Source organism: Scylla paramamosain, chromosome 15 (assembly GCF_035594125.1).
Source record: "Scylla paramamosain isolate STU-SP2022 chromosome 15, ASM3559412v1, whole genome shotgun sequence".
NCBI classification, from domain to species: domain Eukaryota; kingdom Metazoa; phylum Arthropoda; class Malacostraca; order Decapoda; family Portunidae; genus Scylla; species Scylla paramamosain.
In genome coordinates, this window is record NC_087165.1 from 5,081,012 (window position 1) to 5,105,159 (window position 24,148).

Sequence of the window (24,148 nt, forward strand, 5' to 3'; positions counted from 1 at the left end):
CGGAACCGGAGCAAAGTGTCCCAGATGAAGCAGAAATAATAAAGAAGAAGAAAGAAGTAATAAATAGTCAATAAATATGTAAGCAGTTGTACAGAAATAATCACAAGAGTATGTCATTATCTTCATCAAATATACGTCATATGTAAAACACAAAAAGATCTTTATTGGAATAACACAACAGAACACATAAAAATAAAGTGCATGACAAATCTACACGATAAACCCCAAAATATCCCCGCTGCGGCAGAGCCACAAGTAGAACACGCTTGAGGTAGAATTTTTGGAGAGGGTTGGGGGTCAGTGGCACGCACTCCCTGCCTCCCCTTACTTCCTCCTTCCCCGTCACACCCAGACCTGCAACCTTCCCTCACCACTCTACCCTTCCACCTCTTCACCCCGACCCATTCCTCCATCCCTGCAACTCTTACGTCGGGAGGTAAGTATAAAAATAGTCACTGAATGGATGTGCGTGTGTGTGTGTGTGTGTGTGTGTTTTACTAAAGGTACGGTAACTTCCCACGTGCAGATCATGGCGTGGAATTTCATTCCGTTATTTATCCGAATCGAATCCAATCCTCACCTTTTTTATTACTTCATCATGTTCTCGAGCTGAGAAATAGTTTCACGGCAGCGTCTGGTGAGCGGCCGCTAATAAGCCGACCAGCAGCAGCACCTTCAGTAACACTACCAGCACCCGGCGACCTTGAGCCTCCCACGCCGTCCCTACGATATCCTGTCCCCTCGTGTGCTACTTTTTAGCCGGTTCTCCTCCTTCCCTACCAACGCCTCCTTTCACCACCCAGTGTGACGTAAAGCACCTGACAGCCACCGTCACCTCCTGGGGCCCTCTCACGTACTTCCTGAATTCTCTCTCTCTCTCTCTCTCTCTCTCTCTCTCTCTCTCTCTCTCTCTCTCTCTCTCTCTCTCTCTCTCTCTCTCTCTCGCTCTCTCTCAGCCACTCGTCTCCAAAGCTCTGGGGGTGTAAGGAATTTTTGCACTTTATCACTTTACTGTCCTCTAACGGTGCTTGGTTTTATTGCCACCCACCTCCTTTTGTTCGTCTGGTGTGAACAGTAGTAGTCCCACGTGTGTGTGTGTGTGTGTATGTGTGATGTTTTTGAAATCAAGAACACACACACACACACACACACACACACACACACACACACACACACACACACACACACACACACACACACACACACACAAGTGGGACTACTACTGTTCACACAAGACGAAGAAAAGGTGGGTGCTATACAGACCTATGACAAGCAGTCAATCCTTTTTAGTACCTAGTAATTAATGACATAATAACCACATTATTTTTTTTTACAATACATTATCATTGTAGACTATAATAACGACTGCTAATATTTTCTTACACTGACCATCGTCATCATTACTGCCATCACTGTATCATCATCTTCTGAATCTACTGCAGGACAAAAATCTCCTCCAACCTTCCACCTACCTATTTCCATCTGCTATGGATGGGGATAGCAGATGGAAATAGGTAGGTGTGTTTCATACAGGAACTGCCACGTGTAAGCCTGGTCGCTTCTTGCAGCTTCCCTTATTTCTTATGTTCTTATGTTCTTCCCCACTCATATCTATCAGCTGTCCATCCTACCCCGTGCCTTCCCAGCAAAACATCCTAGTTCATCTTTCCCTCCAGTACTCTCATCACTCTGCCCTCTTTTACCATCCCTAGGTAGGCTGCCATTCCGTTACTCTAATTGTCTATCTATTATTTGCTCCACGCTCACGTGTCCAGCCCGTGTCCACTTTTTTCCCCTTTAACTGTGATCAAAATGTCTTCACCTTTAGTCCGCTCCCTAATCCATGATGTTATCTTCTTATCTCCCCATATTATACCAAGCATTATTCTTTCCATTCTCCTTTGGGCACTTAAGTTTTCACTCTTCGTTCCAGGGCCTTCGTAAGATCCAGGAGTCCAAGGCATAAGTTAGAACTGGTACAGTAAAATGAACTGTTTGTTGAGGCAGCCTCCTGGCGGTGTAAGAATGTTATTTGCTATTTCAATTAAGTAAATAAAATACACCGAGAGCATAAGTCTTTTTTTTTTATGTCCCTTCAACTCATCAAAATTTATCTCGCGCCCCAGCTTTGGGTGGCGACACCGTTTGAAAAACGCTGGGCTAGTATGTAACAATTGAATATCACCTTTCTTGTATCTGAGACTATTCTTTATTTTTCAGATTCCTTCCTCTTCCCATTCGAAATTCTTAAAACACACACACACACACACACACACACACACACACACACACACACACACACACACATGAGTAGCGAGGACAGTCACGGGTGGTGTCTCCTGATGGAGGAGAATCTGAGGATCTCGCTTTCAGACGTACAAAGTATCATAATTACTTCAGCTGTAAGGGAATATGATTAGGTTTTCTCCGAGATCTGTTACTTATTCAAAGAAAGGAAATCAGTATAATTTTCATAAAAGAATTCAAAATGACAGGGAATCTATTTTACTGATCTGATGATTTACACACAGGTCAACTGCTTTACCGCGCCCCTTTCCGATTCCTCTTTCATGTGACGTCATCACCACCCGGAGGCTGTCTCAGAGTCACAAAATCCCTGCGTTCCCGCATCACCTGAACAAATGGTACCTTTGTTTTAATCACCCATAAACTTGGATCAAATGAATACAACAGCTGCTCTTGGAATTAAATTTCGAAGCTCCAAAATTTGAATCAAGTTAATACGAACACATTCTGGTCTCGATCTCTTCCCAGCTGGTAAGGTGACATCCCGGTAAGGTATTAGCTTAGCGTTGTCAGCATCAACAAGTCCTGCCTTTGCACCTCAGCAAGTGAACGTGGGTATGGAGGCAGTGGTGATTGCTGCATTGCTCCAGATCAGGCTCCTGGTGGACGTAACCTCTTCCTTAATTGTATTAATAACTAAATTATCTGATGGATCCAAACTGCCGAGCTGATTTGTTTAGCCAAGCTACCAAATGTTCCGATGCGCGTTCAAAAGCTGCTCCAGCGTTTCGGAGGACTCACGCTCAGATGCTCCATGGCGCCTGTCATCCAGTTGCCAGCACCACCATCCGTCACACTCGACCTTCATACTGACCCACATACCAAATAGAAACACAGCCGTGCAATGCTTAAACAAGAAAAAAAAAAAAAACATGTTTTTCTGTCCTGAGAAGGGAAGCGTTCAGGGGCCTCGCATTATGAAGGCTAATGGCTACTATGAAATCACATCAATTTCAATCTGATATCCGACACACGCAGCCATTCACTCACTACTGCCTACTTTATGTTGAGTCAAACTTAAAGAGCTTTCTTCCCACAAACCTTTCACGGGACAGATAATCAACTTAAGAAAAAAAAAAAAAAAAACGACCCTGTCTGTCACGCGTGACCCAGGTCAAACTCCGGCCTCCACCTGCCGAGCCCTTCAGTGTCCATATAAAGCAGCCACTTTCGCTCACTCCCCTTGGTCTTCAGTCACCCACAACATCCTCTCCTCACTCTCCATCACCCGCCACCACCTCTCCCTGCCCAAACGCGACCTCCTTCCTCGGCTTCCTGGCGGTGCTACAGAACATTCCAAGGCTTTCCTTCTCCCGCCGCCACATTACACAGCCGACCGAATCCGTGCACTAAATTCTAGACTGGACAAAAAACTGTTCCCCTGGTCAGCTGGAAGGAGATTCAATTGTTTCTGTTCTTTCTTTTTTACGTGAACTTACCGCAAAGTATATATAATTCATCATATAACACTTAGTGCTTCACATCAACACTTCGAAGCTCCACTGTTCCCTTAACAGCTTGTGGAGACTGTCCCAGTTTGATATAGTGGATCTGATAACCAGCGTCAATTAATCATGATCCTAAGCACTCCGTGGTCAGCATTACACAGGAGTCACGACCACGACCACACGAAATCTGCAAGGGAGAAGTCTTTGTCTGAGGCTCCACATCACCTGCCCACCACTGTCTTTCATTAAACTTGTCATTATCATCATTATCAGTGCCATAAACGAGGTTATTTCTGTGTGGGACTGGATAAGGTCTGCTGATCCTGGCCGCCCGTCATTTCCACCCTCCCTAACCTATGGAAGCTGTTGCCGCACCGTCAGTTCACCTTTTTCATGGTTACGCAGCACCCACAGAATACAAAAGACGAATAATCTACAGATGCCCCAAATCTGTATGACATGGTTTAATTTTGCCATTCGCATGATTTGTGGCGCGGAACAGTACATTAACTCGCCCGGCACTCTCCCTAAACAAGTTCTTAAGAGCATGTGGTAATCTTCTGAAGCAGATTTAGAGGCTTTCCCCGCACACGCCCTTCTCAGGCGGCTGTTCTTGTAGATAGACAGATAGGTAGACAGATAGGTAGGTAGGTGGATAGATAAATAGATAGTTTATTGACCATAAGTATTGTACATATATAAAAACAAATACTAAGCATGAAAAAAAGGGTAAAAATGTTATAGTGCAGCTAATCCCGTGGATCCTCTTATGGTCCATACATGTGAAACTTTTTCCTTCCTTTCTTGCACTTGGCGAGTTTACGATCAAGATGTTCCTTAGTTCATCTCGAAATAAAGGGAGCCACGTGTAGCACAAGGACTGCCGCGTGCAGGTCTGACGGCTTCTTGCAACTTCTCTTATTTTCGTATATTCTTATGAACAGCGAATTATGCGGTAACGTAAGAGGTATTATGTGTGTGTGTGTGTTTGTGTGTGTATGGGCGGGTTTACCTAGCTCTATTTTATTATACAGGAGGTGATTCAAAGTATATCAGTGTCATTCTGTGTAAATTTCCATATTTTCTTCAATGTGTGTGTGTGTGTGTGTGTGTGTATAAACCAATGTGCCAGATTTAGAAGGTGAGTTTTTATGCCCCCAACGCATGCGTATCGGAACGAACCAGCAAGTCTTTCCAGGCACGTGTTGCTACAGGGGTGTCACAAGTGGTACTTGACTCAGCGCAGCTCGCCCCGACAACACCTCCCGTGTTTGGTCTTGTGCTTCGCTTCGTTCACAACTGCGGGCCACAAAACAGCCAAGCACCATTCCCAGTCATCATTATCCATTCAGCTTCTTGAGACTCTTTGATTGCTAATGACATATTTGTAACTTCATTTTGGTTAGCTTTAAACAGTTTTACAGAGCCAAATTAAAATAACAAGCATTAGAAGATTTGAACTATTTCATCATTCTCTTCTTCATAGCATCCAAAAGGTTACAACTCGCACACCAAGAATGGAAGACCACGTAGTGAAAATCGATTCTGTAGAAAGTAAAAAAAAAAAAAAGACGATAACACTGTATAATCATGGCATCACCAAGTGCAGCTAATTATACACGCTGAATCTATTCAGTTATATCTAATATTACCGCAGCTAACTACGAGTAATTATGGTGCAAGTAATAATTGATCAGTATTAGTTTGTGTCCATATTCGGCATCCATTTGCCCCTGTAAGTATTATATATGAAATTGACTCGTGTCTTATGTCGGTGGGCTTTCATTACAACTTACATTTTCTAATATAAGATGACATAATTTAGCCTAGCATAATGCACACACACACACACACACACACACACACACACACACAGAGAGAGAGAGAGAGAGAGAGAGAGAGAGAGAGAGAGAGAGAGAGAGAGAGAGAGAGAGAGAGAGAGAGAGAGAGAGAGAGAGAGAGAGAGAGAGAGAGAGAGAGAGAGAGAGAGTAAATAAAGACCTTTTCGCTTTCACTGCATTAGTCTAACAGGAGAGAATGACCAGCCAGGTAAACAAGATCTAAGACATTCGAGGTGTTGGCGACCCCAGCCCCTCCCGGCCATCAACAATGTGACAATATGATTAATTCTTGCATCACTCGGTTTGTAGAGTTTTATTTGTTATGAAGCACACAACTTCACGTCTTTTTTTTTCTTTACTGTTACCAAGAAAGCGATCTAGTAAAATCACTCTTTATTTCGTTCTCTCTTACTTTTTTCTTTCTTTTTTCTTTGTTCTTTTTCTTTCTTTTTTTTTTCCCTTTTTTTCCTGAAGTGATACTGATTATCGCCATGTTTGAGACTGCATGTTAAGGGTTCTGCACCACCTGTAACCCAAGAAGGCGATCTCCTGAAATCATTCCATATTCCGTTCTCTTCTACTTTTCTTCCCCCACCCCTTTATTTTTTCTTTTTTTTCGGTACTGACTGTCGCTGTGCCCAAGAATGATTGTTGAGGGTTTTCCACTACCTACCTCACATGTGACCATCACCCACTCGTCAAATGTATGTCACTGAATAGTTCTTAACGTTTACGTAAGTTTCTTGACCATTATAGCTTTAGTAGTCGTCTTTTTTAACTGACCAAAGTGAAGATTTATGAGACTGCAGCACTTTTATTCCCCCAAGCAGCTGGTACAGCATAGAAAAGTATTGGTATACAGCCTTTCTTTGAACAGATAATTCTTTCAGCTCATTCTGTATTTTCTCTCAACATTAAACTGCTACGATCATATGGAGGTGAGTTGTTGCTGCTACTCCTAATTGGAAGGACGTGATTGTGAATTACTCTGACTTCCCACTGAATGACTTTGCTTTCTTGTCGGAGGAGACTTTGATTCCAAACCTAACAGTAGCGGTACCTTCCAGAACAGCTGTTTAATAAGACAAAGTATTATTTTACTTCTGAATGAGGCACAGAGGAACTAGTGAATCTGTAATAAAAATAAATAAATAATAAAAGCTCTATTCTCTCGCCACACATTTTTAACAGAAATCTAGCTGCTTCCTCTCTCTCACCGTTTCCGAGGCTCCGTGGTGCTCAACTTCCTACCCACTATATCCCACTAATACCTGTGCCCTTCCTAGTCTACTGATACAGGTATTAACAATAACCTTCACTCCATCCTTCCGGCAGTTTGCTCTACAGTAATCTGCATTTTTGTGTTTTTCCACCTTTCTATAATTGAGACTCGGCAAAAGGGGAACTAAACTGACGTGCCATTTTCAAACCCTTATTTTTTACGTAAAGCAACCTGCATTTAGCGTATTTTCCTTTTTTAAATCAGATTTGTTTTTATAACAAGTTGTCATTTTACGGTAAAGAAGAAAAAGAGTTGCATCCTTGCGATAAATTCTACTTTCATGTTTATTTAACGGCATAGGAGCATGAACGTGACAGAAAGATTACGTAATTCGAACATCCACAAAATGATAAGAAAAAGATCAATTTTCCTCACAGTATTTAGTTTGGTACATTAAAATCACTCAACTACATCCTGGTCTTTTTATGTGACTCCTTTGCCAGTATAATAACTCGAGGAATAATAACATTTCTACGTATTTGTCTAAGAATGAGAAGTTATAATATAACCAAATAGAAGAGAAAATTATAAAAACCTGAATTTATCATCTTCTTTCTTCCTTACAGATTTACTTCTCATTCACGCCATAATATTATAGCTATGAAGTAAAACAATAAATTTCAACGTATAGGAAACATACAAAGATGATTCAATGCGAAACATTAGCATAACACCTGAAATTTGTACCGGAACTGCAGCACTAACAGATGACAGGGAAATAAGATAAACAAGAACCACAACTCAAGTAGCTAAACAATCAACAAAGCCTGACAGACCGCCAATCTAACCCATGCCTGCTTGACCTTTACAGACGCGCCACTCCTTCCCCTTTTCCCTTCCCCCGATGCAGCTACCACGGTGGCAGGCGGGCAACACTCAAGGCTGATTACCTGCTCGGCCACCGCGGTCACCCTAGAAGGACGGCAAAAAATGACTGCAATCATGAGCGGGATGAAGGACAAAGGTTGTGTAGCACCGCGCTGATAGATAGGAGAAGCTCAAGGTGCTGCATGCGTGGTGATGAGGTTGAGGCACGTGACTGATGAAATGCCCTTCAGGGAGAAAACCATTGAAGTGATTTTCAGGAAAATGGTGACAAAAAGAGGGAAATAAATAAATAAAGAAATAAAGAAAGAAATAAAGAAAGAGAGAAAGAAAAGATAATGAAGTAAATACATAAATAAATAAATAAGAAAAGAAAGAAAGAATTGAAAGACCTAATTTTTTTCTTTCATCCTGTTTTCCTTTGCTTACTTATCTGTTTACTTTTTCTTTCATTTTTTTCATTCTTTACTTCTTTCTTTCTTTCTTTCTTTCTTTCTCCATCGTCATCATCATCATCATCATCATCATCATCATCATCATCATCATCATCATCATCTGTTACCACCAGCAGGGGACGAAGGTTGATTCAGACCCACACAATGACATGAATCATTTATTGTATCCGATTGAATCCAGTTTGATCCGCTTGAATTCAGTCGAAACCTGAAGACATACATTAATGATCGTAGACAATATTTTATATGAATAATTTGTGTAAAACAGGTATGATTCAGCACGTTACTTATAGGATAATGTATTCTTACACAGACAGTTATTACACTTACGTGTTTGGGTCCTGGGGTAATCGTTAAGTAACGCGCACGCCCTTTCTGACAGGTGCTCCAGGTAGGTCTATCTACTTGTGTCTCTGCACCGACACACGTCCTCCCTGCACGAGTGTCCTCAGCAAAGTGTCCCTATCGTCCTCAGTTACTGCCTGGGCTCTTACCCTGTCCATCGTTATCCATTAGCGACGGCGATAAGGCCGGCCTCATCTTAGCCTCATGTCATAACATGCATCCTTCATCTCCTTACATCAACACTACCTCAGCACCGACCGTACAAGAAATTCGCTGATTTAGGCCTCGTCTTGGTCCTCGCCCTGACCTCCAGGTCCTTTCCTTCCTCATTGACAAACTCGCTTGCACAACAACTTCCTTTACCCGCTTGGCGGTAACATCATCATCATCATCAGTATTATTATTATTATTATTATTATTATTATTATTATTATTATTATTATTATTATTATTATTATCATCATTATTATCGCAGATTAACTATACAGGAATACTAAAATAACTAATAAAACTGCCATCTTTGCACGATTATGTTGCTGCGAGAAGACTACAGTAGTATAACCAGTATTCCTAAACGTTTTGTTCTCCCGTCAAGACTATATTCCAAAGGCACGTAGATGGTAAGTCGGTCTGTCATTGCTATTTTTCATTAGGAATATTCTCAAGGGCTACAAAGATGGTAAGTCAGATAAGAAAAGAAATAAAAAAGAGGGAAATGAAGAAAAGAGGGAGGCTAACTTGCAAAAAGGGACGTGAAAAGTAAAAAAAAAAAAATGAGGGGAAGTTAACAAATTGGACGAAGAAGAAAATGGAGAGTTTAAAGAACATGAAAAGGGTAAAAAAAAAAGTAAAAATTAAGAATAAGAGAGGAAAAGGAAGAGGAGGAGGAAAGTGACAGAGTTGAAGGAAAAGAAACAGAAAGAAAGAGGAGGAAAAATAGAAAAATAGGTAAACTTTTCTTCAGGATTATTTTCAAAAAACATCCTCGGAAACCCCAATAACTTTTACCAGTCTCTCTCTCTCTCTCTCTCTCTCTCTCTCTCTCTCTCTCTCTCTCTCTCTCTCTCTCTCTCTCTCTCTCTCTCTCTCTCTCTCTCTCTCTCTCTCTCTCTCTCTCTCTCTCTCTCTCTCTCTCTCTCTCTCTCTCTCTCTCTCTCTCCTTACGGCTGGAATGCGGTGGGTGAATGAAGAACATTAGATGATATTAAGTGTTAATATAAAAAGTAAAGAAAAAGAAAATAAATGGCAATGTGACCCTTCTCAGTCTTTTTATTAAATCTGGATCTTTTATTCTGCCTGAAACAGAGTAATAATGATAATGATGAAGAAGAAGAGGAGGAGGAGGAGGAGGAGGAGGAGGAGGAGGAGGAGGAGGAGGAGGAGGAGGAGGAGGAGGAGGAGGAGAAGGAGAAGGAGAAGGAGAAGGAGGAGAAGGAGAAGGAGGAGAACGAGGAAGAGGAGGAGAACGACGACTTGTTCGAATACAAATTTCTGTGAAAATATAAGTCCTTCATTACATCCAGCAAGTCATTTCAGAGAAAGTTTGCCCTGTGTAGCCACGCGTTCTTGTTTCCAGACTCAAAACCTGCCGCTAACACCCCCGCTTCTTAATTTTCTCAAGCAGTGTCCATTTTCTCGACCAACGTCTGCTTTTTTTTTTTTTTTTATCAATGTCTTTTTTCTTGATCAATGTCTATTTTTTCGAGTAATGACTATTTCCTTGATCAAAGTCTATTTCCTCGATCACTGTCTATTTTCTCGAGCAATGTTTGTTTCTCGAGCAGTGTCTGTTTCAATGATAGTTAGAGGTGAGCGACGGGAAAGAGGTGGTACATTGTGGCCTTGCATGTCCCCTTGAACCGAACCTTCAGTGTTTTACGGGACAGACACTCAGCTACAAGGACTCGGCCTCCACCAGCCGACAGGTCTAGTCACGAAATGTGAGCCGCCGCCTCCACCACCACCACCACCATGACGCAGACACTTGTATAGACACCCGTGAATATCTACCAGTGCCGGTGTGCATCCAGCGAGAGGCAGCAGAACGGTACATGAAGAGGAACAGGGCGACATTGAGAGAAGGAACAGATACAACAACACACCCACGCCAGCATATCATCAATGAACACTCGCTTATTTTGGAAAAAAAAGTGATAAATAAAAATGAATAGACAAACAAACAAACAACCAAAAACAAACCAATAAATAAACAAATGAACAAATTAATAAATAAATAAAATCAGTCTTTCTTTTGATAGTTTGTGGTTCTATCTAAATAATCCATAACTTTAAATCGTTACATTGCATCACAGCAGGAACGTCACTGAGGGACAACTGGTCAACTATAATTGTCCAGATTATTAAGGCGCAAGGAACAAGAACCACGCTTTACGGCTTCACTGTTGACACGACGATGACGAGATGTGCATCATCGTTTTTGCAGACATGTTTTCCTTTCTCACATCAATCATTCAAGCATGCAGGCGGTTTTGTTAGGTTTTGACTACAAAGCAAACATCCCTCACACTAGCTTATGTTTGACGTTTTTTTTTTCTTTTTCTTAAAACAACACGGCGCTAAACACAGTCGTCATGAATACGGTTTGGAGGTGTTGGTGGACTGTGCTTTAGTCCTCCAGTCTCTGAAGGAAGGAAGGTAGCTAAAGAATCACCAGTTCAAGACGAGACAGAGCTAGTCGAGGGAATGTGCGTGGATGATGCGTGGCTGAGAGATGCCGCTTTGTTCCGTTACAGGTTGGGGTGAACTCTGGAACGTTCTGCCTTTTATTTATATATTTTTTCATTTTCCTATCATTTGAACTCAATAAAAGAAGAGAATCAAGATATTAGATAACCACAGTATTCTAGAACTCTTTACTGCGTACATTCTAAGGAGGAACGATTTACGGAACTCTTATTTTTTGTCTTACTTTAACTCTCCTTCAGTCTTCAATATTTGTGAAAAAAATAAGAAACAGAAAAAAAAAAAAACATCGTGCTCTTTCAAACTGTTCAGACTGATTTATCCGATACCCCAAAACTTGAATACCGTGTTTTGTTGTCCCCATTCTTCAGATTATTCTCGTGCTCTCTCTTATACTTGAGCTTACAATCTGACGTGCAGCTCAAAGGTGAAGAGTTATGCAAAACGTTAAAAAGAAAGTGGCATAGGTCAGTTTTGTGTTCTCCGCCTGACTGAGCTTTCATCAGCTGAGGCCATACACACACACACACCACACACACACACACACACACACACACACACACACACACACACACACACACACACACACACACACACATCCAGAGAGAGAGAGAGAGAGAGAGAGAGAGAGAGAGGAGAGAGAGAGAGAGAGAGAGAGAGAGAGAGAGAGAGAGAGAGGAGAGAGAGAGAGAGAGAGGAGAGAGAGAGAGAGAGAGAGAGAGAGAGAGAGAGCGCTAAGCACATTATGTATATTTGATAAGTTTCTCCACAGAAGGAAGAAAATTAAAAACTGTTTCATTAAAAGCCAGTTTTTGTAAGCAGTGTTGCAAAGAAGTGGTTAGTGATGTAGTTTTTCTGTCCACTTGGTCATTCCAAGCGGGGAATCCAGTCCTGATAGGTTGTGTGTGTGTGTGTGTGTGTGTGTGTGTGTGTGTGTGTGTGTGTGTGTGTGTGTGTGTGTGTGTGTGTGTGTGTGTTGTGTGTGTGTGTGTGTGTGTGTGTAGAAGTAGGCGTAAAAATTTTCTTGCTCTCTATCTTGGATTTCGCTTTGTAAATGGAAGCATTGGGGTGTTAATGTTAAAAATATGTCATCGTCGTCATCATCGCCATCATTATTACCATCATCATCAGCCTCCCTACTGGTTTAAGGGTATGAGAAGCAGCTAAGTCAAACATCACACCACACCACGCTAGCTTTAGGACATGTTGGAGGCGAGCCAAAACGCGGTTGACCCCTACGTGGAGAGGCCGCTGGATCATGAAATATTTAGCTTCAAATAAGGTACGCAAAACAGATCAAGAATGCTGAAAAAACGGACAATAAAAATAACCCAAGAGCAAATACCGAGGTCGGAAAAAAAAAAGTGAAAAACTGATAAGAATCCAGGTTGAATGTTAAAACGTTAGATTTAGTAGTTAATGATAAACAATGTCTAAACGAGTAAAAAAAAAGGAGGTCAGTAGATTCTTAAACAGAGGGAAACAGGGCGAGCTTCCTCCTACTAATCGGCACACCAAACAACAGAGGTCTTCTGCTCACCTTGACGCACGCCACATCAACTTCCACTAATGAGGAGGAAGAAAATTACCAGGTGTCTCTCTTGAGATGTTTTGGGGGTGAGAAGTGATGCCGAGAATGGAGTGAGGAGACTTCCGGGCTTTCCTCATCTCTGACACCACCAATCTTACACAACACACCGCACCTCCTGCCTCACTGACTGACTCCTTGCATAACACGCCGCGTCTCTCAGAATCTGCATTCGAATGATATATTTTTTTCCCTTGGTGTGAAGTGAGTTCAGAATACGATATTTTGATATATATTCGAATGATATATTTTCTCCAGTTAATTAATTCAACGTAATGTGTATATTTTCTAATGAATAGATGTTTGAACGATAATGAATTTTCCCCAGTTTAAAATGAGACCAACATGAACATACATTTTTTATGGATATTTGAATGACAGTATATCTTCTTCAGTGTAGAATGACTTGAAAATAAGAAAAATAATCAATTAGAAAGTACTCGAGCATTAGCATACATGTATATATTTCCCAGTGCTAAGAGCGTTCAAAATATTTTCCCACATAAATACGAAAGAATACACATGTTTAAAAGAGCGATCTGAACTCTACGATACAAACAAATGAAAAGAAACGATTCCTATGCAAGAATTGGGTTACCCCCAAGCATAACGCGTCATTTTCAAGTCACCACCTGTGCAAGAAAACAATCATTATCGTAAGACATTTCCTGTGTGTATTACAGGAAGCAGACAGCAGCACCCATGTGTCCGTGAATGAGAACAAAAAAAATTAGAGAGGCGGACATCCGTGGGTCGGTAGGAAGAGGACAAGGCAAGCCTAAGCTCTTATTTCCTCCCTCCACCACCTACGATGACCTCTGTTGATGTCTGTCTGTCTGTCTCTGTCCTCGTCTGGTGATGGGACGTGTGTGTGTGTGTGTGTGTGTGTGTGTGTGTGTGTGTGTGTGTGTGTGTGTGTGTGTGTGTGTGTGTGTGAGTGTGTGGGTGGGTGTAAGTAAATAAATGGGCGGGTGTACGCCTCTCTCTCTCTCTCTCTCTCTCTCTCTCTCTCTCTCTCTCTCTCTCTCTCTCTCTCTCTCTCTCTCTCTCTCTCTCTCTCTCTCTCTCTCTCTCTCTCTCTCTCTCTCTCTCTCTCTCTCTCTCTCTCTCTCTGTAGTGTATTCTGTAGTGGTGCTCTCTCTCTCTCTCTCTCTCTCTCTCTCTCTCTCTCTCTCTCTCTGTAGTGTATTCTGTAGTGGTGCTCTCTCTCTCTCTCTCTCTCTCTCTCTCTCTCTCTCTCTCTCTCTCTCTCTCTCTCTCTCTCTGTAGTGTATTCTGTAGTGGTGCTCTCTCTCTCTCTCTCTCTCTCTCTCTCTCTCTCTCTCTCTCTCTCTCTCTCTCTCTCTCTCTCTCTCTCTCTCTCTCTCTCTCTCTCTCTCTCTCTCTCTCTCTCTCTCTCTCTCTCTCTCTCTCTGTAGTGTATTCTGTAGTGGTGCTCTCTCTCTCTCTCTCTCTCTCTCTCTCTCTCTCTCTCTCTCTCTCTCTCTCTCTCTCTCTCTCTCTCTCTCTCTCTCTCCATAATTTTTTGGTCCTTTTTTTTTTTTGCTTACGAAGGTTAATTCACAACTTTTTATGGCGATCCTGCCCTTGACCCGCGCCCATTTATTCACACACACACACACACACACACACACACACACACACACACACACACACACACACACACACACACACACACACACACACACACGAAACAAGAAAGAAAGTTAAGGGCGTAGGTGGGTGAGGGTGGAGGAGAGACAAAAAAAAAAAAAAAGAAATAAAAAAAAATTGGGCCTGGAAGAAGAAGAAGAAGAAGAAGAAGAAGAAGAAGAAGAAGAAGAAGAAGAAGAAGAAGAAGAAGAAGAAGAAGAAGTAGAAGAAGAAGAAAAATAAGTTGGAGAGGGGAAAAAAAGGGGGACGTCAATTCACATTATCTGAAGAGCATCAAATACCACTTGTTGGCCTGACCCTCCTTGGCTTGGCTTCGGGAGACAGCGTTATTTATGAGTGAGTCCTTGTCTTTCTCTCTCTCCCTCTCTCCATAAGCCTCTCCCTCTTAGTCTAAAGGGGTGGGGAGGGAAAGGCACGAGAGAAAGACAGAGAGAGGAGAAAGAAGAAAGGAAGGAGAGGGAAGGTGGAAAGAAAGGAGAGAGGAGGGAAGAAAGTTTGAGTGTGGAACAAAAATGTCACGAAGAACGGAGGAATGGAAGGGACGGAAAAAAAGAAAAGACAGAGAGAAGAAGGAGGAAATGAAGGAGAGGGAAGCAGAGAAAGAAGATTCGGTGTGGAAAACAAATGTCACGAAGAAGGAAAAACGAAATGTGAGATATTATGCAGTAAATTGAGAAAAAAAGGGAAAAGAAAGAGGGAAGGGAGGAGGAGAGATAAAGAAGAAAGAAAGGAAGGAGTAAAAGTGAGGGAGAACAGTCACGAAGAAACAAAAAGAAACATCGAAAATTATTATACAGTGAATGAGAGGTTAAAAAGAGAAAGAAGAGAAGAAGAAGAAAGAAAGAAAGGAAGAAGAGGGACGAAAGAGGGAGAGAAGAGAATGACACAAAAGGATGAAAGAAAACGCAATGTGAAGAAATTTTAAACCGGGTATGAAGGAATGAGGAAGGGAAGGAGATAGACGAAAGAGAGAGAGAGAGAGAGAGAGAGAGAGAGAGAGAGAGAGAGAGAGAGAGAGAGAGAGAGAGAGAGAGAGAGATGGAAGGATGAAGACAGCGAGGAGGTAAGAAGTAAGGATCGCGAAGGAAGAAGGATAACGTAATACAGTGAATCATACAAGGAAATGAGGAAGAGGAGGAGGACGAGGAAGGAAACGATGTCACAATAGCTGCCTATATGAAGATGATGAAACATGAAATGAATCAGATAGAAGAAGAAGAAGAAGAAGAAGAAGAAGAAGAAGAAGAAGAAGAAGAAGAAGAAGAAGAAGAAAAATATATAGTGATGATACTGAATAAGGATGAAATAAAATATGAAATCAAAATGACGAGAAGAAAAGAAATAGAGAAGGAAAGCTTGAATAAGTACAAGGGAAAGAGAGAGAGAGAGAGAGAGAGAGAGAGAGAGAGAGAGAGAGAGAGAGAGAGAGAGAGAGAGAGAGAGAGAGAGAGAGAGAGAGAGAGAGAGTATTGTTTTTTTTTTTGTGGTTACTTCCCAAATGATGGACTTGTTTACGTATCCGCCAGTGTTTGTGTTTGTTAATCAGGCTGAGGGGTGGAGGGGGTGTTTGTTTGTCAGGCGTTGAGGTGTGGTGTTGTGTGGTGTTTGGTGCTGCTCACTGCCCTCACTCTCCTTATTAAAGGTCACACTAATGTGGTCAAGATCAAACCCCCTCGTGAGTCGCTTGAGACATCGAGAGAGAGAGAGAGAGAGAGAGAGAGAGAGAGAGAGAGAGAGAGAGAATCGTGCCAAAGAAAGTGTGCCTTTTCTAATCCTCCTTTTTGGTTCATGAGCGTGTTCATCTACTAAACACTCTCTCTTTCTTTCTCCTTTCGTCTCTTCCACAACACTGATGTCATATGGAACCGGCCAAGGCTAGAGAATGATACCTCTTCCTCGTCAACAATCTGAGATTTTACAAATACTCATAACTCTCCCTCACTTTATAGCAATTCATAAAGACATCAACAACGAAAACAGTAATAACAACGAAAGCCGTAAGCTATGATCGAACTCGCAATGTTTAAATTAAGAACCGAACACATTACAACGGAGCCACGCAGCACTTCAACAAAATTGGACACTGAAGTACCAGAAATACGTTTCAGTCAAGATCAGCAGCGTTTCTAGGAATGCGTTGCTCATCTTCAGGCTAATTTTCAAAGTGATGTTATAACTAAAAGAACAGCGCCTCTGTAGCCTACGAGTAAAAGCCGAACAAGTGCAGTAAAGATTAAAGAAGGAAAGACCCCATTAAATTATCCTAACTAAAGAGAACCAGTAAAGAAAATGAGGTAAGTAATGGGATATTTGTACAGACAATAAAAAAGACCATTTTGAAAACTTATCAGACACATTCTCTCTCTCTCTCTCTCTCTCTCTCTCTCTCTCTCTCTCTCTCTCTCTCTCTCTCTCTCTCTCTCTCTCTCTCTCTCTCTCTCTCTCTCTCTCTCTATCTCTCCGTGTCACCGTGGAAAGTGAAATCCTGAGGCACCCTGCTGGCCCCGCGACCTCCCGGGGGAGATATATTACACGTCGCATCACACCCCTGCCACCCCCTCACTCCTGACCTCTCCCTGTGTGCTCCTTGACCCCTCCTCCCCGTCCTGCCCCACTCCCGTCCTCCATGACCTATGGTTGGCCTACACACAGCGAGCCACGCCTCCCGCGCTGCGACCCAGCTGGAAGGTTACACGCGCCTACGTATCATGCAGGTCACGGAAGCTGAAACATAAGAAGGAAGGAGACGAGCGGATAATGAAAACTTAGACCAGGTGAGATATGTTGCAAGTCTGGAAAGAGGGAGGGCGAATATTACAACCTTGACAATTGGATAAGTAATGTTATTTTGGGGACGGCCCCTGCGTGACGCCCCAGCACGCCGTCATGGGTCACCACCACTATCACCACCGCCGCTGCGTCACCTACACGAGGCCCGGTGGTGGTGGTGGTGGTTGTGACGGCAGGGCTCGGAAATAGGGAAATAGTCCCCAAAGAGCGACTCATGCTAAGCGTTTACGAGAATACAGGAAGAAAATACAGACAAGGGCCGTGTTTGAGGGAATGGCTGGTTAACGGGGGAGGAGGAACGGATGGAGGAAAGCTGTATCAGAGAAAGGTCATGATGAAAAACCAGTTTTGTTTCTTGATGGAGTGGATGTCAATGATCTATGTCACTTTCAATAACTGTGTGTGTGTGTGTGTGTGTGTGTGTGTGTGTGTGTGTGTGTGTGTGTGTGTGTGTGTGTGTGTGTGTGTGTGTCTGTCTGTCTGTCTGTCTGTCTGTCTGTCTGTCTGTCTGTCTGTCTGTCTGTCTGTCTGTCTGTCTGTCTGTCTGTCTGTCTGTCTCTCTCTCTCTCTCTCTCTCTCTCTCTCTCTCTCTCTCTCTCTCTCTCTCTCTCTCTCTCTCTCTCTCTCTCTCTCTCTCTCTCTCTCTCTCTCACACACACACACACACACACACACACACACACACACACACACACACACACACACACACACACACACACACACACACACACACACACACACACACACACACACACACACACACACACACACACACACACACACACACACACACACACTTAGAGAAGAACATATCTTCACACAGACTACTCGTACCTACAAGAATCCTCCCACACCTTACTACTATGCCAAGGTTACTGTTTCAATATAATCCAGTATTATTATTTTTTTTTCTAGCCCTCTTACCACATTCCACAGATCCAGAAGTATTGTAACTATTAACTATTTTTTTCCTCTTTTTTTATAATATGCATTTCTAACACCGGAAATCACTCTACATAACATCTACAAGTATACGACACTAATAAGGGATTGAGACAAGAATTATGATGTATATTTTTCGTTCTTTGATATATTTACATTGCAACAGACAGGCAAACCACTTCTTTTGATATTATAAGGCTGCAACCTTGACAAGTGACCTCGGTATAGGCCACCAGATCTTATCTTCCTTTCAGTATTCATGTGAACTTGTTAGACTGACGCAGCTGTTTCGACATCAACACATGTATTTTTTATCAGCTTTGTAAACTTATTTCCTGCAGTACAACACTTCATAATGCATAATATCTTCTCTTTCTTTCTTCAATATAACGTTTTTATTTATTTATTTATTTTATTTTATTTTATTTTTTTTTTCGTGCTAGTGGACTGGGAAGAGGCAGGAGTACTAGTGGTTTAACGCTGCTCTTTTGACATCAGCACTTCTCTAGTTTTTATTAGCTATGTAAACTTTTCCTATACTACAACTCCATAATATCTAATACCTTTTCTTTGTTCCTTCAGTCATGCGTATTTTTTTCGTGCTAGTGGGCAAGGAGGAGGTGAGAGTATAGTAATTGAATGACGATGCTGTTTTAACATCAACACTGCTCTAACTAGACGTAAAAAAAAAAAAAAAAAAAAAAAAAAAACTGCTCTGGTTTTGATCAGCTATATAAACTTTTCCTACAATACAACACTTCGTAATGTTTAATATCTCCCCTTTCTTCTTTAAATATTCCGTATTTTTCATGGTAGCAGACAGGGAGGACGAAAGAGTTTATGTATAGATTGACGCAGCCGTTTTGGCATCAACACATTTTTTTTATCTGATATGTGAACTTATCCTACGGCACATCACTTTATAATGCTTAACATCTTCCCTTTCTTCTTTCAGTTCTACACATTTTTTCGTGCTAGTGGACAGTGAGGAGGTAGAAGCATACGTATTACTTTTCTACAATACAACGCTTCGTAATGTTTAATATCTTCCCCTTCTTCCCTGAATCTTCCGTATTTCTTTCTTTTCTTTTTCGTGCTAGTGGACAGGGAGGTGATAGGAGCATGCTGAGGTGTGGCACTGAAGGAAGAGGAGGAGGAGGAGGAGGAGGAGGAGGAGGAGAAGCACCACCTTCATCTGTCCTCAGCCTTGTCGGGGTCGCCCAGCAAGAATGGCCCTGTCCTCTACACTCCCTGTGGGCCATCGAGTCTATTCTAGGCTAGGCTGCCTTGTCTCATCTTCTCCCTCCTTTCTCTGGCCGTTTTTGTGTCGTGTTTGTGTCCATTTGTTGCTCCATGCCGGCCTTTTTGTTCCCCCGCTGCTGCTATTGTCTTGATGCTGTACTCTTGTCCTTCACCCTGTCTATCTGTCTGTCTGTCTGCTTGTCTATCTATCTATCTGTCTGTCTGTCTGTCTGTCTGTCTGTCTGTCTGTCTGTCTGTCTGTCTCTCTCTCTCTCTCTCTCTCTCTCTCTCTCTCTCTCTCTCTCTCTCTCTCTCTCTCTCTCTCTCTCTCTCTCTCTCTCTCTCTCTCTCTCTCTCTCTCTCTCTCTCTCTCTCTCTCTTCCGCCTAATCACAAACCCACTCATATACACACCTACACACACACACACACACACACACACATTTTCACCACAATGGAACGCGGCAGCTGGTACGTAATTCGATCATGGGATTTCATTATTTGATATCCGTAATATATAATACCTCAATATGGAAAGAGTTAAGCTACACTTACTACAATGCAATTTTGGTCTTGTCTTGCAAATGATATTATGAAATTAACCACTCAGCGAAGAGCGGGAAAAACTAATCAGTTAAACCTCGTACAATATATCTTACGAGGAATGACTAGTGGAGAGGGCAGCGTCTTATCAGGAGGAACAACATGCTAATGTGAAGGTAAATTAATACTTTTGAAACTCTTAAGTGATTTACAAAGCTGAAGTTGTTCTTATCTGATCCCACCTCTCGCACGATAATTAATACTGTCGTTAAGCTCGTAGATAGGATCATATTTTATCAGGTGTTAATCAACGATGCCATTAGGGTCTTATTATCTTTTCAGCTGCTGTCGTAACGTAACGCAATGTGCTACTTCACAGGCCAGTGCGACTATCATCCCTTCAAGGCAGGCATCCACAAAAAGTAGTGATGGAAGTACCTGAGTATATGATTTCACTTGCCATCCTCAGGACAGACCTCTTTTGGACAACAGAATGCGTGGTCTCTCTCTCTCTCTCTCTCTCTCTCTCTCTCTCTCTCTCTCTCTCTCTCTCTCTCTCTCTCTCTCTCTCTCTCTCTCTGGATATATCAATAGATCAGCAGAATAGTCTTCGTCACCATCACTGCGCAGTGCGAGAAGAAGCAGCATGGCAAGCCCCAGCGTGGCTATAGGTGGGTATTTGTTAATCCTCGCCTCTACGCACTTTGGCAGCACTATCATCAAGCCAGAACTCCTCTTCTCTGTATTCTTTCACAGCTTTACAACAACAACAACAACAACAACAACAACAACAACAACAACAACTAAAACAACAACAACAACAACAACAACAACAACAACAACAACAACAACTAAAACAACAACAACAACAACAACAACAACAACAACAACAACAACAACAACAACAACAACAACTAAAACAACAACAACAACAACAACAACAACTAAAACAACAACAACGACTAAAACAACAACAACAACAGCAACAACAACAACAACAACAACAACAACAACTAAAACAACAATTACAGCAACTATATACTACTACTACTACTACTACTACTACTACTAACTAATAATAATAATAATAATAATAATAATAATAATACTGTTGCTGTTGCTGCTATAACAAAACCACAACAACAACTGTTTTATAACAACAACAACAACTACTGCTATTACTGCTAACCACGATAATGACCACTATTATTATTTTTACTATCATTTCCATCGTCATTATCATTACCCTCATTACCCTCACTACTATCATTATCATTATTAACTTTTCCCACGGCCATGACTACATTCTTTACGCTCACAATTGCAGGCGCCTTAATGAGCTGATCGTGCAAAACTTTAACATGTAATTATTCCCATTTTAGGTCTTGAAACAAATTGATAAACTATTCTGACCTCTTTTTCTCGCACGTACATGTTTTCCACCTGTGTGTGTGTGTGTGTGGTGTGTGTGTGTGAGAGAGAGAGAGAGAGAGAGAGAGAGAGAGAGAGAGAGAGAGAGAGAGAGAGGAGAGAGAGAGAGAGAGGAGAGAGAGAGAGAGAGAGAGAGAGAGAGAGAGAGAGAGACTCGTTCTACAAAACTTCCACACCTAAGTACAATTGATATGGATTTCATGGTCTGAATTAGACAGAAGGGAGGAACATAGGGGAAAAAAAAAAACGAAAAAAAAGAAAGAAAAGAAACAAGAACGAAATATCTTTACATGATCATATACTAAACATGTTCTAAAATACGACTAACCGAATGTTTTCTAATGTTACATGTGAATCGTTTGCATTCCTCTTCTTCTTCCCCTCTCTTTTTTTCCTTGCTACAGCGTGAATGGGGAGGTGGGGCACGAGGAGACACAACCTACTAGTAATAGAGACATCAGTGACCTTCAGACCTGCCACAAGGGATCCTCTGGCCCTAATTTGCCCTTGGCCTTTAGGTGGGTGCCGTCGGTGATGTGGCCTTTTCCCTACGCAACAACCCCTGACCTTAATACTCTAGCAGTGTCGCCCCTTGGCCTCTTTCTGCCTCACCCGAACAGGTAAACAAAGACAAAAGCCGCCGGCTGCCTGATTGACTCTTTTCCTCTCCTTACATGTGCATGTCATAGTGGTGCTCTCTCTCTCTCTCTCTCTCTCTCTCTCTCTCTCTCTCTCTCTCTCTCTCTCTCTCTCTGTTCCTTTTTATACACATCTGGTTAGAGCTTTCCTCTTAACCACTACACATATTCATTCACTGAACCCTTCTGAACCCTAAAAAGGAGAGATAGAAAAAAAAAGAAAAAGGAAAAAGAAACTCCCAACTATGTGTGTTTCACAACCACAACTCACTACTAACTAGAGATAAAACTTCTCCGCGGCAAGACAAGGCAAGGCAAGGCAGGATTCAGCCTTAACAAAAAAAAGTATTTGATAATCTTATGAGGGAGCAGCAGCAGCAGCAGCAGCAGCAGCAGCAGCAGTAGGAGTAGGGGAGGCGCGGCACAATACAGAAGCACAAAGGTTACGCCGCCCTCCTTCGTTTATCCGCCTTGACTGAATAAGAAGACAAGTGACCCAAAAGTTGCTCAGTCGCATACAAGAACTTAAAAGAGACAGTAAGGTTCCAGAAATGCCGCGAGACAAATACCAGTCCGGGACCTGTATTATTAATGGCGGTGGCGGGTTGCGGTGGTGGTGGTGGTGGCGTGAGCTGTCGTTACCCTATATTGGAACCACGAGGCGGCCAAGGTGATTATGGGGAGATGGAGGCGGGTGGCGGTGGTGGCAGTGGTGGTGGTGGTGGTGGTGGGTGGTGGTGATGGTGGCGGTGGTGAAGACTGATGGAGTGTCATGGGATAAGGGATGGTATGTAGAGGAGGGCCTGGTTAATGACGAGCTTTAAAACCTGTCATGAAAGTCAGGTAAATGCGAGGAAAAACAAGATAAAGAGCATCGTTAGAAAATAATAAGTAGTGTAAATTGAGTAACGTTTCCCCTTCTTCTCGTAACGACCTGATGCACATAGCTTTTCTTTTTTATTATTATTATTATTATTTAAGAGTGCTCTGGCTTAGGACATTAAAAGGTTATTAAAAAAAAAAATATCCACTGAAGGGGGGTCAGTCCCTACAGAGTACAGTAAAAAAAAAAATAAATAAAAAAATTCGAGAAGTGTCTTGAAACCTCCCTCTTGAAATAGTTTAATCAAAGACAAGAGGAAATACAGAAACAGGCAGGGAGTTCAACAGTCTAACAAGTAGTAGTTCTGTATTACCATTGGGCGAGGCATCCACGAGAACCCACCTATCACTTCTGTCACCTTTGAAAATAGCTATGATAAGAGAATAAACCGCTTGAGAATACGAAGCTGTCGTGTTATTTTTCTAAGAGCACGAAAATACTGACTAAATGAATCAAGAAGCGGATCCGATTTTTTCCGTGGAAAGTTACCTTGAAAAATTATTCTCAGTTGTAAGCACGGGTATGTGTGTTTGTCTGTTCCTGTTATTAATGCCACTCCGTCCTTCTCTCTCTCTCTCTCTCTCTCTCTCTCTCTCTCTCTCTCTCTCTCTCTCTCTCTCTCTCTCTCTCTCTCTCTCTCTCTCTCACACACACACACACACACACACACACACACACACACATATTTTATCAGTGGAAGGGAAGATACATATAATTACTAAAAGATACAATAACAACGCTGATACAGAATACCATAGTGAGTTCTAAAGAAACAGTGGAATCTTTATGAGCAGGAAAGTCATCGAAAAATACGGAAACACTTACTGATTCAATACATGAGACACGTCCTCCATATCAGGCATCTTACGGGGTCGCGCCTTACCGTCAGACGAGGTTCAGGACAGAGAGTGTTCCTAAGAGGTCCAAGTGGTCTGGAAAGGAGGGGCAGAAAATACGTTACTACTGATCTCGAGCTTGGAACCACTTGAATAGAGGCAACAACAGCAACAGCAACAACAACAACGATAATAATAATAATAATGATAATAATAATAATAATAATAATAATAATAATAATAATAATAATAATAATAATAATAATGATGATAATAATAATAGTAATGATAATTGTACAAATCAGCCTGGCATATGACTTAGACATGTGGGTTTGTGTAGAGGACAAAAGAATGGAACTTAATTTCACACACACACACACACACCAAAACCTACTGA

At 41.9% G+C, this 24,148-nt stretch overlaps 1 long non-coding RNA gene across 1 annotated transcript in view; it reads right to left on the reverse strand.

The window, feature by feature from the left end:
• The window catches only part of LOC135107301 (uncharacterized), a 34,097-nt gene extending 10,258 nt beyond the window's left edge, over nt 1–23,839 (reverse strand). Inside the window, exon 1 of the long non-coding RNA XR_010271689.1 lies at nt 23,741–23,839. This is a non-coding gene — a long non-coding RNA (uncharacterized LOC135107301). The remainder of the gene's footprint in view (nt 1–23,740) is intronic.
• Nucleotides 23,840–24,148: the final 309 nt, after the last annotated feature.